Here is a 17,075-nt window from a genome sequence, read left to right as displayed (position 1 = left end):
ATTAAAGGTTTACCATCATATTACATCATTTCACAAATAGTTTCATCTTTACTCTTTCATTTTATACAAGAATTAGATGCAAACACCATAATTGAGAAATGTACATATTCAGAGATATAGTTTTCCCATTTTGGGGATTTAGGAGTTCAACCACGTGAAATCCTTTGTTCACTTTGGTCTCTCTCTTTGCATGAAAAGGAAGATAGAGTCCCCGCCAGGAATTTACGACCTGAGATAACAGAACCTGGGTGTAGGAGATAGTGAGCGAGGTGGTAGCCACGATCTACACCCGAAAAGGGCCACGTCATGATAGAGTCGTGCCTGGCCATGCAGTCATGAGTGAACAGGGAGTACAGGAGGGGACTGAGCATGTACCCCTGAGGGGCCCCCCTGTTGAGGATCAGCGTGGCAGATGTGTTGTTACCTACCCTTACCACCTGGGGGAGGCCCGTCAGGAAGTCCAGGATCCAGTTGCAGAGGGAGGTGTTTAGTCCCAGGGTCCTTAGCTTAGTGATGATGAGCTTTGAGGGCACTATGGTGTTGAACGCTGAGCTGTAGTCAATGAAAAGCATTCTCACGTAGGTGTTCCTTTTGTCCAGGTGTGAAAGGGCAGTGCAATAGAGATTGCATCAAATGTGGATCTGTTGGGGTGGTATACAAAGTGGATTGGGTCTAGGGTTTCTGGGATAATGGTGTTGATGTGAGCCATGACCAGCCTTTCAAAGCACTTCATGGCTACAGACGTTAGTGCTACAGGTCGGTAGTCATTTCGGCATGTTACCTTAGTATTCTTGGGCATAGGGACTTTGGTGGTCAGCTTCTAACAGGTTGGTCTTACAGATTGATAGGTATGTGAATTGTACCATGTTGCTATCCTGCCTGAGCAACTAGTACTTTTGGGTGTCAGGGAAAATGAATGGGAGTAAAAAGTACATCTTTTTTGTATTACTGTATTAGTGAATGTAGTGGAGTAAATGTAAAAGTAGTAAAAACATATAAAAAGTAAAGTAGAGTTACAACTAACAAAACACCTAAGTAGTACTTCAAAGTATTTGTACTTACAGTGCCTTAAGAAAGTATTCATAACCCTTGACTTATTCCACATTTTGTTGTGTTACAGCCTAAATTCAAAATGGATTAATAATAATATAATAATAATATATGCCATTTAGCTGACGCTTTTATCCAAAGCGACTTACAGTCATGTGTGCATACATTCTACGTATGGGTGGTCCCAGGAATCGAACCCACTACCCTGGCGTTACAAGCACCATGCTCTACCAACTGAGCCAAATCGATTTATTTTTCTCACCCATCTACCCATCTGTAATGACAACATGCTCTGGCCCCCCAATGGTGGAACAAACTCCCTCACGACGCCAGGACAGCGGAGTCAATCACCACCTTCCGGAGACACCTGAAACCCCACCTCTTCAAGGAATACCTAGGATAGGGTAAGTAATCCTTCTCCCCCCTAAAAAGATTTAGATGCACTATTGTAAGTGGCTGTTCCACTGGATGTCATAAGGTGTATGCACCAATTTGTAAGTCGCTCTGGATAAGAGCGTCTGCTAAATGACTTAAATGTAAAATGTAAATGACTTAAATTTAAACATGTTTTTAGAAATTCTTGCAAATTAAAATGAAAAACATTCATATTTGATTTACATAAGTATTAACACCCCAGATCACCGTGCGGAAGTGGTAACCCGTTCTCTGGAGTGATGAATCACACTTTTTTGTACTTTACACCACTGCATAGTTTTCAAAATACCGGTAGTTTCTTTGAGAAGATATATAAAATATCTGTGCATTTGAACAACAGCATAAATACACCTATTTCACTTTTACATGTCAAAAATCAAATGACCACTGCTGCACATGCTGCCCCTGTTTTGAACAGATTAGATTATACTTCAGAACAAGCAGCCAGCTCAAGAACGAGTGCATCAGGGAGAACGGTCGTCACTAGTTACCAATGCCAAAGTCATAAAGCCCGCCTATTTCAACAGTAAAAAATAAGAACTTTCAGTCATTTAGCAGACACTCTCATCCAGAGTGATTTACAGTGCGTTCATTTTCACACTAGTCCCCCATGAGTATCGAACCCACAATGCTGGCATTTAAAACACCATGCTCTACCAACTGAGCCACATGGGACCACCTCTACAGTTCATTTTCTGACAATTTGATTTTAAACCTAACCTTAATCATACCGCTAACCTTAAAAGCAAATGTTTGTTTAAATTCATTTTTAGGATATAGCCAGTTTTGACTTTGTGGCAGTGGAAACCAGGGAGAACGAAATAAGCATGCAGATACAATAAATGAAAACATGATCTAACTGGGGATAGCTAGCTAATATCATGGAGTTAGTCAGAAAGACTTGAAATTGGAATGGGAGCTAAAAAAAAAACTTTTGTCCTTCCAGATCCGCAATGAGAAGGTTCTAGCTTGTGTCTCCCTCTTTCCTTCGACTCTTGTTGGATGTAGTTGTATGGTTTATCAGGTCCCAGGCTCCTGTACTGTTTTGATTATTTATTTAAAATTTGCTTTTGCGCCATCTGTACCTGATAGAGCAGATCTAGTCTCACGTGCAGAAGTAAGCCGTCTGGCTCGAGAGACTCAGTGGGGAGGGAGTCTAGAACAGACCTAGAAGTTCTGACTGAATGCACATTTGAGCGCCCCAGAACAGTCCATTTACTTTGTGCTGTTGTAATTTATGCTGCAATTCCCCCTCATAGCAAATAGCTAGCAAAACAATCCAAGGAATGATGCACCCATGGAAGTGGAGCAGCTGCTGAGGAGCAGTAAGTAACTCAACAGCTTGTTTTGAATAATACATTTTTTAAACATGAAAATGTACACATTTACCATTTAAAATATAATCCATGGATTAAATATATATATATAAAAAAAAAATATATATATATATATATAAACTCAGCAAAAAAATGTCCCTTTTCAGGACATGTCTTCCAAAGATAATAAGTAAAAATCCAAATAACTTCACAGATCTTCATTGTAAAGGATTTAAATACCGTTTCCCATGATTGTTCAATGAACCATAAACAATTGATGAACATGCACCTGTGGAATGGTCGTTAAGACACTAACAGCTTACAGACGGTAGGCAATTAAGGTTATGAAAACTTAGGACACTAAAGAGGCCTTTCTACTGACTCTGAAAAAAGGGCCCCTGCTCATCTCCGTGAACGTGCCTTCGACATGCTGCAAGGAGGCATGAGGACTGCAGATGTGGCCAGGGCAATACATTGCAATGTCCGTACTGTGAGACGCCTAAGACAGCGCTACAGGGAGACAGGACGGACAGCTGATTGCCCTCGCAGTGGCAGACCACGTGTTACAACACCTGTACAGGATCAGTACATCAGAACATCACATCTGCGGGACAGGTACAGGGTGGCAACAACAACTGCCCGAGTTACACCAGGAACGCACAATCCCTCAATCAGACCTCAGACTGTCTGCAATAGGCTGAGAGAGGCTGGACCGAGGGCTTGTAGGCCTGTTGTAAGGCAGGTCCTCACCAGATATCACTGACCGGTTGCATCACTGCCTGGTACGGCAATTGCTCGGCCTCCGACCGCAAGGCACTTCAGAGGGTAGTGCGTACAGCCCAGTACATCACTGGGGCAAAGCTGCCTGCCATCCAGGACCTCTACACCAGGCGGTGTCAGAGGAAGGCCCTGAAAATTGTCAAAGACCCCAGCCACCCCAGTTATAGACTGTTCTCTCTACTACCGCATGGCAAGCGGTACCGGAGTGCCAAGTCTAGGACAAAAAGGCTGCTCAACAGTTTTTACCCCCAAGCCATAAGACTCCTGAACAGGTAACCAAATGATTACCCGGACTATTTGCATTGTGTGCCCCCGGCCCCGGCCCTAACCCTAACCCCAACCCCCCCAACCCCTCTTTTACGCTGCTGCTACTCTCTGTTTATCTTATATGCATAGTCACTTTAACTATACATTCATGTACATACTACCTCAATTGGCCCGACCAACCAGTGCTCCCGCACATTGGCTAACCGGGCTATCTGCATTGTGTCCCACCACCCGCCAACCCCTCTTTTTATGCTACTGCTACTCTCTGTTCATCATATATGTCATTCTAATGGAATCCAGAGAACAAAACCCTGTCCTCAAACATTTACATTGTGTATTTAGTCTTCATAATCCTTCAATTTTGTATTTTTTTTTTCACTTTAACCATACCCACATGTACATACTACCTCAATAAGCCTGACTAACCGGTGTCTGTATATAGCCTTGCTATTCTTATTTTCAAATGTCTTTTTACTGTTGTTTTATTTCTTTACTTACCTACACACACACATACTTTTTTTCTCCGCACTATTGTTTAGAGCCTGTAAGTCAGCATTTCACTGCGCACGTAACAAAAACTTTGATTTGACTTAATTGTGAACAAAATATGCAATTCACTCTCCGACCTGTGAAGGGCAGCAATACGCAATAAAGCAAAGCGTCTAGTACGTCTGCCGGGAAACTACACGAAGAAGAATAGTTAGCCTTGTTTACAGATACAACAGGAAAATGTCTTTGCTGTTTACCTCGAGGGGAATGGCTAGCTAGTCAGCTTCCACAGAAAATAGGCTAAACGTTTCCACTTTACTTTCCCTCAAAATGTCTAAAATGCAGCTGTTACAGGATTATCTAAACGAGCGATTAACAGCGGTGGCTGTTGAGATATTTGGGGCCGTGGAAAATACAATAGCAGAGTACCAGGAAGAAATCTCCCGTTCGAAGGAGGAGATCGATCGCCTACGGAAGCTGCTGGATTTGGTTTTCCAACCCGACATAATGTTACATAGAGCAGGTCAGTAGTGAATGATAACCGCTGCTAGATCAATCAGTGTGATTGAACCAGTCAGGCCTGGTAATCAACCGATTAACCAACGTTTGCTGATTCTACTAAACAAAAAAATATATAAACGCAAGTGTTGGTCCCATGTTTCATGAGCTGAAATAAAATATCCCAGAAATGTTCCATACACACAAAAAGCTTTTCTCTCAAGTTTTGGGAATAAATGTATTTACTTCCTTGTTAGTGGGCGTTTCTCCTTTACCAAGATAAACCATCCACCTGACAGGTGTGACATATCAAGAAGCTCATTTAAACAGCATGATCATTACATAAGTGCACCTTGTGCTGGTGACAAAAGGCCACTCTAAAATGTGCAATTTTGTCACACAACACAATGCCACAGATGTCTCAAGTTGAGGGAGTGTGCAATTGGCATGCTGACTACAGGAATGTCCGCCAGAGTTGTTGCCAGAGAATTGAATGGTATTTTTTCTACCATATTCCACCTTCAATCTCATTTTAGAGAATTTGGCAGTACGTCCAACTGGCATCACAACCGCAGACCACGTGTATGGTGTCATGTGGATGAGTGGTTTGCTGATGTCAACATTGTGAACAGAGTGCCCCATGGTGGGGTTATGGTATGGGCAGGCGTAATCTACGAACACATAGCATTTTATTGATGGCAATTTGAATGCACAGAGATACCGTGACGAGATCCTGAGGCCCATTGTCATACCATTCATCCGCCACCATCACCTCATGTTTCAGCATGATAATGCACGGCCCCATGTCGCAAGAATCTGTACACAATTCCTGGAAGATGAAAATGTTCCAGTTCTTCCATGGCCTGAGTCCTCCCCAGACATGTCACCTATTGAGCATTTTGGAATAGTCTGGATTGATGTGTATGACAGCATTTTACAGTTTATGCCAATGTCCAGCAACTTAACACAGCCATTGAAGAGGAGTGGGAAAACATTCCATAGTTCCAACATTCCACAATCAATAGCTTAATCAACTCTATACGAAGGAATTGTGTTGAGCTGCATGAGGCAAATGGTGATCACACCAGATACTGACTGGTTTTCTGATTCACGCCCCTACTTTTTTAAAGGTATCTGACCAACAGATGCATATCTGCATTCCCAGTCATGAGAAATATGTAAATTAGGGGCTAATGAATTCATTTCAATTGACTAATTTCCTTATATGAACTGTAACTCAGTAAAATCTTTGAATTTGTTGGATGTTGCGTTTTGTATTTTTGTTCAGTATATATGAACATTAATATTCATTTGAACTTGGCTCAGAGCTATTGAATACTAATAATTTATCCTATCGTATCAGATCCCCAGCAGCTCACATTTCCTGTACCTGGAGAAGTTCCCCCTGAGAAGCAGCACTGTGAGCAGGAGTGGAGCACCAGTCCGGGCCAGGGCGACCCAGAGCCCAAACAGATTAAAGAGGAACAGGAGGAGTTTGGGACCAGTCAGGAGGAAGAGCAGCTTCAGGGGCTGGAGTCTGATACCAAAGAGTTCATATTCATTTCTACCTGTGTGAAAAGGGACTGTGATCAGAACTCATCCCAGTCCTTACATCTTAACCAAATCCATACTGTGGAGAACAGAGATAGGGACTCTCTACCCACCAAAACAATTGAACAAGACATCAAAACAGAACATGGAGAGGCCTACGGAGAATCCGAACCAAACAATGAATTACAGCCCCTCTCTCCAGTAAATTCAGACTGTTCTGCAGCTCAGATTGGGAACAGTGAAAGTGACAGTATAGGGCTAATGTCAGGGTTACAGCCACTCAAATCAAAGAGAACATTGACAAAGAAAGGACAAAGCTCTATTAAGACCAGGGAAGCCAGTGAGTTGAAAGTTCCATTGAGGGCGGCTCACTCAGGGGAGAGACCACACAGGTGTCCCGTCTGCAGGAAATGCTTTCTGAAAAGTAGCATTTTAAAAACTCATCAGAGAATTCACACTGGCATGAAACCATATTGCTGTAATGTATGTGGCAAAAGTTTCAGAGAAAAGGGAACCTTGACAGAACATACAAGAAGTCACACTGGGGAGAAACCATATCAGTGCAAAGATTGTGGCAAATGCTTTATCCGGATTAGAAACCTGACAGACCATATGAGGATACATACTGGAGAGAAACCGTATCAGTGCAGTGATTGTGGCAAATGCTTCAGTCAGAAGAAAACTCTGACCATACATATGAGGACAGTACACTGGAGAGAAACCGTATCCGTGCAACGAATGTGGCAAATGCTTCAGCCAGATGAAAAGCCTGAAAGGCCATATTAGGATTCACACAGGTGAGATGCACCATCAGATGAGAGACCATTTAAGACCATGTGTGTAGAATGCTTCAGATCAGCAAGTCATCTAAAATGGCACCAGCGAAGACATCACACAGGAGAGAAACCACGTTGCTGACTTTGGTAAATGCTTCACTTGTAAGAACTGAGGAGGAGAATGAACCCAGAGGGATAAACATGACAGTGCTGCTGGGGCAGAATTGTACTCCCACTTGTAGGAGGACCTTTCCATTGTAAAACACTGATGTTTCATAACCCTTCTGAGCATGGCACAAATGTATATAATATGTTTTGTAAAACTTAGTTATTTTGGTTTCCACAGTAAGATTTTTAAATTTGTTCCAACATTAATCCTCTCCCCTACTTGGACTATCCCCTATAAAGTCACAGCAATCTAGTACATTGTTGTTATCTAAATACATGAAAGGATGTTTACATTTTGAGGGTGTGACGATCAGGGTTGGGTGTAATTCCATTTAAATTCCAGTAAATTCAGGAAGTTAATTGAAATTCCAATTCTCCTCAACACTTTTCAATTATGAAGATGTGGAATTGGAATTTGGTTTATTTTCTGAATTGACTGGATTTTAAATGGAATTCACCCCTGGTGATGATCATCCTATGCCATCATCACTTAATATAAAGCCTTGCTTATTCTATAAATGACCAGACATGACAAACGGTTTATGATAAGAAGCCCGATATGTTGATAGTTGATCACCTCGGAAAATAAACGCGTTTGAGATTGAGGTCATTCTATTCATCTGGACCGGCGCCCCGGTAGTCGTGTTTTGCACCATGTGAAAGTTGATTGCATTTGTTTTGGAACCGTGCTGCCTCCCGGGCATGAGCCAGGTTCCCCATTCAAAGCCCACGGTGAAGTCGGCTAAAAACAGAAGTGACGTAATTAACATGTGGCATAATGATTAGGATTCTGTGTTTTCACATGCAGAAGTGATTGCTTTTGATTTTTTTTTTTTACTTTATCTGCCTTCCCAATGAAAACTAGTTTGAAAATTCAAACATAATTTATGGGAAAGAGATTTATGTTCTGGCCGATTCACCATGCTTCCTTGTTGGCGACATGACCAAGCAGTGCAGATTACTATTTCATTTGAGAAGGGTGCTTTTTCCTCACCGCTTTTGGCCTTTCATGTCATGGGCCATAAACTGCTGCCTCAGCATAATCGAATCCGCCCATTGGCATGTTGGAAATTGGTTTGTCGCCAAAACCTTCTGTAGTGCGTCTCCGATAATATTACTCTGTCTGTTAATGCATTTAACGATCAGAAAGTTCAACTAAAATGTGATCATGTGTAACATTTAAAACCTGAAGGCTAATTTAAAGAAATGTGAATGATTACCTTGTTTATTCCTGTGATTGTTGAGGGTGGTCTGTCCATTTCCTGATCAGAGTTTGACAGGTAAACAGTGGGAGTGTTCGAGTGCATGGTTTAGGGGTGGCAAGGTACAAATCTGTCGTTCTGCCCCTGAACAGGCAGTTAACCCACTGTTCCCAGGCCGTCATTGAAAATAAGAATATGTTCTTAACTGACTTGCCTGGTTAAATAAAGGTCAAATTAAATTAAATTCATGGTACAGGGTACTCGGAAGTAGCATATTCCTGGGAGGTACTTATAAAGCATGTTGTAGCACCTTTATAAGTCCCTCCCGGGAATATTACACATTGCCTTTGTCAATTGATCACCATTTTGTGAATGTATTCTCATTGGCCGTTATATTATGGGTATTTAAACCTTGCCATTTCGTTGTTTGAGACAAGACAGAGCCAGGGAAAGGTTGGCATGCTGCTGGGTTAATTGACATTATTGTAGCCTGGATTTTTCTTTGAACAAGCTCTTATGTGGAACAGTTTATGATCCTGTTGCAACCAACAGTCTATTTTGTTTTGGAAATATTGTAAAACTTTGCCCACTATTTCCTCACTGCAAATAAAAAGCCTCACCCTGAGCAGAAAATCAGCTTTATATTGTCTTGCCGATTCCGGTTAAAAGTCCAACTGCTGGGTCACCCTCAGGGAGGGGAAAGGGCTTCAGATTTGAAAACATGCTACCTTTATACCTGTAGTAGGAGGACAAACAAACCCATCAGGTCAATGATATTGGCTGAATGTATTTAGGGATAAACATGCACTACATTGTAGAAGCCCGCAATGTTGTGCCTAACAGAACAATGCATTTTTAAGCATACATGTATGTAAATCAAATCAAATTTTATTTGTCACATACACATGGTTAGCAGATGTTAATGTGAGTGTAGCGAAATGCTTGTGCTTCTAGTTCCGACAATGCAGTAATAACCAACAAGTAATCTAACTAACAATTCCAAAACTACTGTCTTATACACAGTGTAAGGGGAAAAATAATATGTACATAAAGATATATGAATGAGTGATGGTACAGAGCGGCATAGGCAAGATGCAGTAGATGGTATCGAGTACAGTATATACATATGAGATGAGTATGTAAACAAAGTGGCTGTAGTTACCTTCCTTTTGCTTAGAATTATACACAATACATTTTAGTGACTGTCTTGTAGCTGGATTAAAATCAGCACATATTTTGTTTCATGCAGAAGGAACCTGGTTCAAATGTTGGACTGTCACCTCACCAGCTCTAGTCTGCCATGACCTCTTATATCTGTGTAGTGGGTTTGACACCACTGCATGGTGTTCTTTCTCATCAACCTGACATGGCATGGCATTACATGGACTGGGGCTATGTTGTTGTGAGTATCTTAGAGTGGATTGGTGTATCATGCTTCTTCTTAATAAAATGTTATTTTTAATTAGTTTAGCATTTTTACGTTTTTGTTGTAGGTTATTTTTATAGATTTGTTAGTACAGGGGCGCAAATAAATTGAGTAGTTTCTCAACCTTTATTATTAGTCATTAGTAGAGATGAGTTGTAGGATATTTCACAGTGAATATATATAGTGGAAAGTTAGTCCACAACTTTTGCTGTGTGTTTGATTTGCATTATAGAATTGGAACAGGTGGAGATTGTTGAGTTCAGATGCGCTACATTTCCATTACAGCAGGTGGCGGAATAACAATTTTACCTTGTGCAGTTTCAAAAAGACAAGCCGATATGGGGGGTGATTCATGCCAGAATTAAGTCTCGTGAAGCTATTGATACCTCTCACCAAGTCACCTAACTGAAGCTACTGATACCTCACCAAGTCACCCAACTGAAGCTACTGATACCTCTCACCAAGTCACCTAACTGAAGCTACTGATATCTCTCACCAAGTCACCCAACTGAAGCTACTGATACCTCTCACCAAGTCACCTAACTGAAGCTACTGATATCTCTCACCAAGTCACCCAACTGAAGCTACTGATACCTCTCACCAAGTCACCTAACTGAAGCTACTGATATCTCTCACCAAGTCACCTAACTGAAGCTACTGATACCTCTCGCCAAGTCACCTAACTGAAGCTACTGATACCTCTCACCAAGTCACCCAACTGAAGCTACTGATACCTCTCACCAAGTCACCTAACTGAAGCTACTGATACCTCTCACCAAGTCACCCAACTGAAGCTACTGATACCTCTCACCAAGTCACCTAACTGAAGCTACTGATACCTCTCACCAAGTCACCCAACTGAAGCTACTGATACCTCTCACCAAGTCACCCAACTGAAGCTACTGATACCTCTCACCAAGTCACCTAACTGAAGCTACTGATACCTCTCACCAAGTCACCCAACTGAAGCTACTGATACCTCTCGCCAAGTCACCTAACTGAAGCTACTGATACCTCTCGCCAAGTCACCCAACTGAAGCTACTGATACCTCTCACCAAGTCACCTAACTGAAGCTACTGATACCTCTCACCAAGTCACCTAACTGAAGCTACTGATACCTCTCGCCAAGTCACCTAACTGAAGCTACTGATACCTCTCGCCAAGTCACCCAACTGAAGCTACTGATACCTCTCACCAAGTCACCTAACTGAAGCTACTGATACCTCTCACCAAGTCACCTAACTGAAGCTACTGATACCTCTCACCAAGTCACCTAACGTATAGCGCCATAATAATAACGGCATGAATTAACATGGACTGTCAATGGAGACAAGTTTGTTTCTAAAGAGTCAAACTGCCGACGGTTTCACAACACGTCATGTAGACGTGGTGTTAAGTTCAGTTCTCGTAACGTGACACATACACGTCATGTAGACGTGGTGTTCAGTTCTCGTAACGTGACACATACACGTCATGTAGACGTGGTGTTCAGTTCAGTTCTCGTAACGTGACACATACACGTCATGTAGACGTGGTGTTCAGTTCTCGTAACGTGACACATACACGTCATGTAGACGTGGTGTTCAGTTCTCGTAACGTGACACATACACGACATGTAGACGTGGTGTTCAGTTCTCGTAACGTGACACATACACGTCATGTAGACGTGGTGTTCAGTTCTCGTAACGTGACACATACACGACATGTAGACGTGGTGTTCAGTTCTCGTAACGTGACACATACACGTCATGTAGACGTGGTGTTCAGTTCAGTTCTCGTAACGTGACACATACACGTCATGTAGACGTGGTGTTCAGTTCAGTTCTCGTAACGTGACACATACACGACATGTAGACGTGGTGTTCAGTTCTCGTAACGTGACACATACACGTCATGTAGACGTGGTGTTCAGTTCTCGTAACGTGACACATACACGTCATGTAGACGTGGTGTTCAGTTCTCGTAACGTGACACATACACGTCATGTAGACGTGGTGTTCAGTTCTCGTAACGTGACACATACACGTCATGTAGACGTGGTGTTAAGTTCAGTTCTCGTAACGTGACACATACACGTCATGTAGACGTGGTGTTCAGTTCTCGTAACGTGACACATACACGTCATGTAGACGTGGTGTTCAGTTCTCGTAACGTGACACATACACGTCATGTAGACGTGGTGTTCAGTTCAGTTCTCGTAACGTGACACATACACGTCATGTAGACGTGGTGTTCAGTTCTCGTAACGTGACACATACACGTCATGTAGACGTGGTGTTCAGTTCTCGTAACGTGACACATACACGTCATGTAGACGTGGTGTTCAGTTCTCGTAACGTGACACATACACGACATGTAGACGTGGTGTTCAGTTCTCGTAACGTGACACATACACGTCATGTAGACGTGGTGTTCAGTTCTCGTAACATGTCACATACACGTCATGTGAGGATATAGACTTTGTTATAGAGACGTGCAAAAAGCATGTGCTACCACTTGTTTGCTTAGCCATAGGAAAAGCAACGGTCCAGATTTTATACAGCAATCTATGCTATAGCAATGACGCTGGGCCAATTGTGCGCTGCCATATGGGACTCCCAAACACAGCCTGGAAATGAACCAGGGTCTGTAGTGATGCCTCTGGCACTGAGATGCAGTGCCTTAGACTGCTGTGTCATTCGGGAGTCCCAAGCATGTATTATTTGTTGGTCCTGTCAATGTTGAGTGATCACACATGCCTCAGCACAAATAGGTGACTTTGCCTGCTTGCAAATGTGTGCTAAAAGTGGGGATGTTTCATAGTATTTCTGATTATCTTAACTTACCAGCACCATTTTATTTTACACAGATATCCACAGAACCACAACTGCCATATAAGGCTACACTCATATACAAAGATGCTATCTATAAACTAACAGGATTCTTCCACTGTCCACATAGGAGAACCCTTTTTGGTTCCAGGTAGAACTGTTTCTGTGTCTAGATAGAACCCTTTTGGACTCTTTTGGTTCTACATGGAACCAAAAACACTTCTACCTGGAACTAAAAAGGGTTCTGTTTGAACCCCTTTCTCAAAGAGTCTCAACCAGTTTAGCCTGTTCAGTTCACACCATTTGATTCTGTACTCAAACATCTGCCTGGTATTCAAGATAACATGCAACAGAACCACCACCTTTGAAGGTTTTCGTCAACCTCTGCTCAGACTTAAATCGCAGTGTTCCAAGAACCTCCACCAGGGGTGATTGTAGTATCCTCAAACGGACAAAAAGGAGACAAGAGGCACCCCACACTAATTTTAGATCTCAAGGGGTCTTTATTTCCATACAGTATGATCTCACTCGCATCATTATTTCCTTTGCCATCTTCTCAAGTCTTTACTTGGAACTCCATACACACACACACACACACACTCTATAGCGTCTTGCTTACATTCCAGGCATCCAGCTGAGGCCTTGGATGGATCATGTTACACTGAGATGGTCACAGGGGTATATGTACAGTCATTTTTAGTGTGGTGGCACTGTAGTTGAACAGGAGAAGAGGATGTGGTTACTTGTGGAGGGAGAACAGTGAGAGGGTGGTGGGTTGAACAGCTGCATTGAAGCTGAGTGGTTGATCTGGCTCATCACATCTTGACTAAAAGAAAGATATTTCGAAATTAGTTCGACATTGGCATAGTTCAACAGCTGAAAAGCCTTCATTAACATACTCCCAGTGATAGCAATACATGCAGTATTCAATGAATGAAGTAGGATACCGTTGTGACATTGTCAGGCATGATTTTAGATCTTTGATTGAAGTTGCATGTTGTACCTCGTTTCCCTTCAGTGAAAAGTAGTTATTTCATTTACAATTGAATGAATCCATTAAATAAATACTAGCACATCAAATGATGTTATTGTACACTAGCCTACTGCGCTATCGACACAGTAAATAATATTGCCTTCGTGCTTTTGACAATACGTTAGAAACAAAACACAAAAAAATATTATTTCCAAATAAACCACGGTAGCCCTAAATATTTCCTTACGATATCACAACTTAAATATAGCCTACTTACTCCTCAATTGGATCAAGTACATCTGGGTAATTATTTTCATCGTCTCTAATGAAACTATCTGGGGCAGACACTCAAATCGCTTCTGCAGCTTATAAAAAACAAATGAAGTCTGTGTCGCCGCCGAGCTCTCAAATACCGTGCCAGTCTCTCACTCTATGAACGGTCACCGGATTCTTTGAGACGTCCTTACCCTGAATCCTAAATTAACACTAAACTTAACCAATGTACATTTATACTTGATAGAGGTATAGACATCCCGAATAGCACGAACCTCTGGGAAGTCTATGAACTGCTCTATTCGATTGAAGGGACATCCCAAGGATTCCGAATAGCACCTATGAACTCCTCTGAAAGCCGTGGACACAACTTTTATTGGTTGTCTGATGTGGAACTGGCAACAACACAGTCTGTGATTGGCTAACAACATTTAGATCTGTATACAGCTAGATAAGATAACATACCATGCCATGAGGTGTTGAGGGAAAGACAGATTATCTATAGATTGGGCATCATTTTATCTAGGCCATTAGCGATAACAGGAAATACACAAGCCGTAGGCTACACTATAGTTCAAGGTGGCTACTGCGGAATGTCTGCAGTAGCAGACATGCAGTAAAAAATAGTAAGTTTCTAACATTTATGGTTAAGATTTAATTAATATAAATGATGTACATTATGAATCTCATTAACACGCGATGTGGGCATCATTCAGACATTAGTAAGGCGTTGGTAATCATGTCAGCTGGTACGGTTGCCTAGGCTTATATATGTCCCTTATCACCCCCCATACTATAAACTGATATCGTTGACTAGGAAGCGTTTGAATTGTTACACTGGCAGCACTCTTGCATGCACGTCACGGCAGCAACATTAACCAGATCCTATCCGCATTTATACTTCCGGCTTTTGGATTTTGTCTTCAAAATAAAAGTCCGCTGTAAACAATATTTTTATTTATTTAACTAGGCAAGTCAGTTAAGAACAAATTCTTATTAACAATTATGGCCTACCCAGGCCAAACCTGGACAATGCCGGGCCAATTGCACACCACCCTATGGGACTCCCAATCATGGGCGGATGTGATACAGCCTGGAATCAAACCAGGGACTGTAGTGACGCCTCTTGCACTGAGATGCAGTGCCTTAGTCCGCTGCGCCGCTCGGGAGCCCTTAAGTGCTGTGCATGATACAAAATCTATATTTTTGGCATAATGCAAAAACAAATATAACTCCATGGGGAAAATCTCAAGGATAATTGCTACTTTCTTTATAAGATTTATAAGATAAAGAATATTATAAGGTGGAGCACATTGAGAAATAGATGGAGCTTAAGTAAATGAATGTCAAGAACATAATACCCTACTGGTAAAAATAAAATATACAATTAAAATTCAAACAAAATAATCATTATTTTGACTGTTTGATTCTTGTTTATTTATATAATTGTATCATGTCATACGTAGTAGAAAGTGATGGGTTAGAAGAAGCCTACATAATCAACCAATAAAGACATTTTTGACATCTATATATGGGCAGCTATGTAAACGTTAACATTGATTTATCCTGCAATATATGTCGTTCAATTGGTAACATACATTTTTGTCTTCATCTAATGCCTCTTAAGGGGAAAGTAATATAAAAGTACCTGAATGTAATCCAATTACAATTTGACGGGTAACTAGTAACTGTAACGGATTACATTTAGAAAATAACCTACCTAAACCTGATGTTATACCATTGCTAGCACATAATTTATTTTTCATCTAATGTGCTTTTTTCCAATGTGCTTTTCACAGCTATTATTACATTCTCAAAACGCCACCAATTGCATGCTGTTCCAGGTACCTTAGGCAGAACATCTATCCGCATTTATACTTTTTACAAGATCAAGGTACACATCAATTATCTTACCACTGAACCAATCCCAATTGCTTATTTAGTTAAAATCCTCAGTGGTTAAGGAAGACAGTTTCCTTTGAGTTGTTAGGAATGTCTTTATGTTGAGAGTAATCACATTCCTTGCATTTGCCAGTGCTTAAGTGAATGACGTTTTTTCAGACCAAAGTGGAGAACCTCTACACATCTTATGCTGTCATATACAACTAGACAAAGTGTGGCTTTGTGCAGCAATTTGTTGAGTAATTTGAAAACTATAGCCAACTGACACTTTTGTCTTAGTGCAATTTACATGCCAAAGCTGGTCATGACTAGTGTACATTTTCACAAATGGGTATTCCTCTGAAAATGTGACTATGCTGGGAATAGTATATGTATGTTTGCAAAATATGGTTCTTGGCGTAGGCACCGGATACACTGGGCCGTGGAGGCGCACTGGAGCTCTCAAGTGTAGAGCCTGCACAACCCGTCCTGGCTGGATGGTTACCTTCGCCCGGCAAATGCGGGGCGCTGGCACAGGACACACTGGGCTGTGCAGACGCACCGGAGACACAGTGCGCAGAGCGGGCGCAGGATATCCTGGGCCGTAGAGATGCACTGGTGGACAGATGCGCTGAGCCGGCACCATTCGTCCTGGCTGGATGCCCACTCTAGCCCGGTCGATGCGGGGAGCTGGAATGTAGTGAAACGGGGTCTGAACGCACACTGGAGACACCGTGCACTCCACCGCATAACACAGTGCCTGACCAGTACCACACTCCCTACGGTAAGCACGGGGAGTTGGCTCAGGTCTCCAACCTGACTCAGCCAATCTCCTCATGTGCCCCTTCCCAAATAAAAATTGGGGGGCTGCCTCTCGTGCTCCGCTGTGCCAACTCCTCGTACTGTCGCCGCTCTGCATTTGCCGCCTCTATCTCCTCCCTTGGACGCCGATACTCTCCAGCCTTTGCCCAGGGTCCCTTGCCTTCCAAGATCTCCTCCCATGTCCATTCCTCCAGAAAACGCTGCTCCTCCCGGCCATGCCGCTTGGTACGTGTGTGGTGGGTAGTTCTGTTACGATCGTCGTCACGGAAATGACCGGACCAAGGTGCAGCGCGGTGAGCGTACATTTTCCTTTATTATAAATGTCGCCAACAAAACAAGAAACAACAAAAATGACCG

The 17,075-nt window shown here is 42.2% G+C and overlaps 1 protein-coding gene and 1 pseudogene across 1 annotated transcript in view; both read left to right on the top strand.

Moving 5' to 3' along the window:
* LOC127910360 (uncharacterized) overlaps positions 1-17,075 on the top strand; it is a 295,811-nt gene that overhangs the window by 224,717 nt on the left and 54,019 nt on the right. The gene's annotated exons all lie outside the window — the stretch shown is intronic.
* LOC118400519 (zinc finger and SCAN domain-containing protein 31-like) lies at positions 4,517-9,174 on the top strand (annotated as a pseudogene).

The sequence above is a fragment of the Oncorhynchus keta genome, chromosome 21 (genome assembly GCF_023373465.1).
Source record: "Oncorhynchus keta strain PuntledgeMale-10-30-2019 chromosome 21, Oket_V2, whole genome shotgun sequence".
NCBI lineage: Eukaryota > Metazoa > Chordata > Actinopteri > Salmoniformes > Salmonidae > Oncorhynchus > Oncorhynchus keta.
The sequence above is the reverse complement of the archived record's forward strand: the minus strand, read 5'-3'. Positions and strand labels throughout refer to the sequence as shown.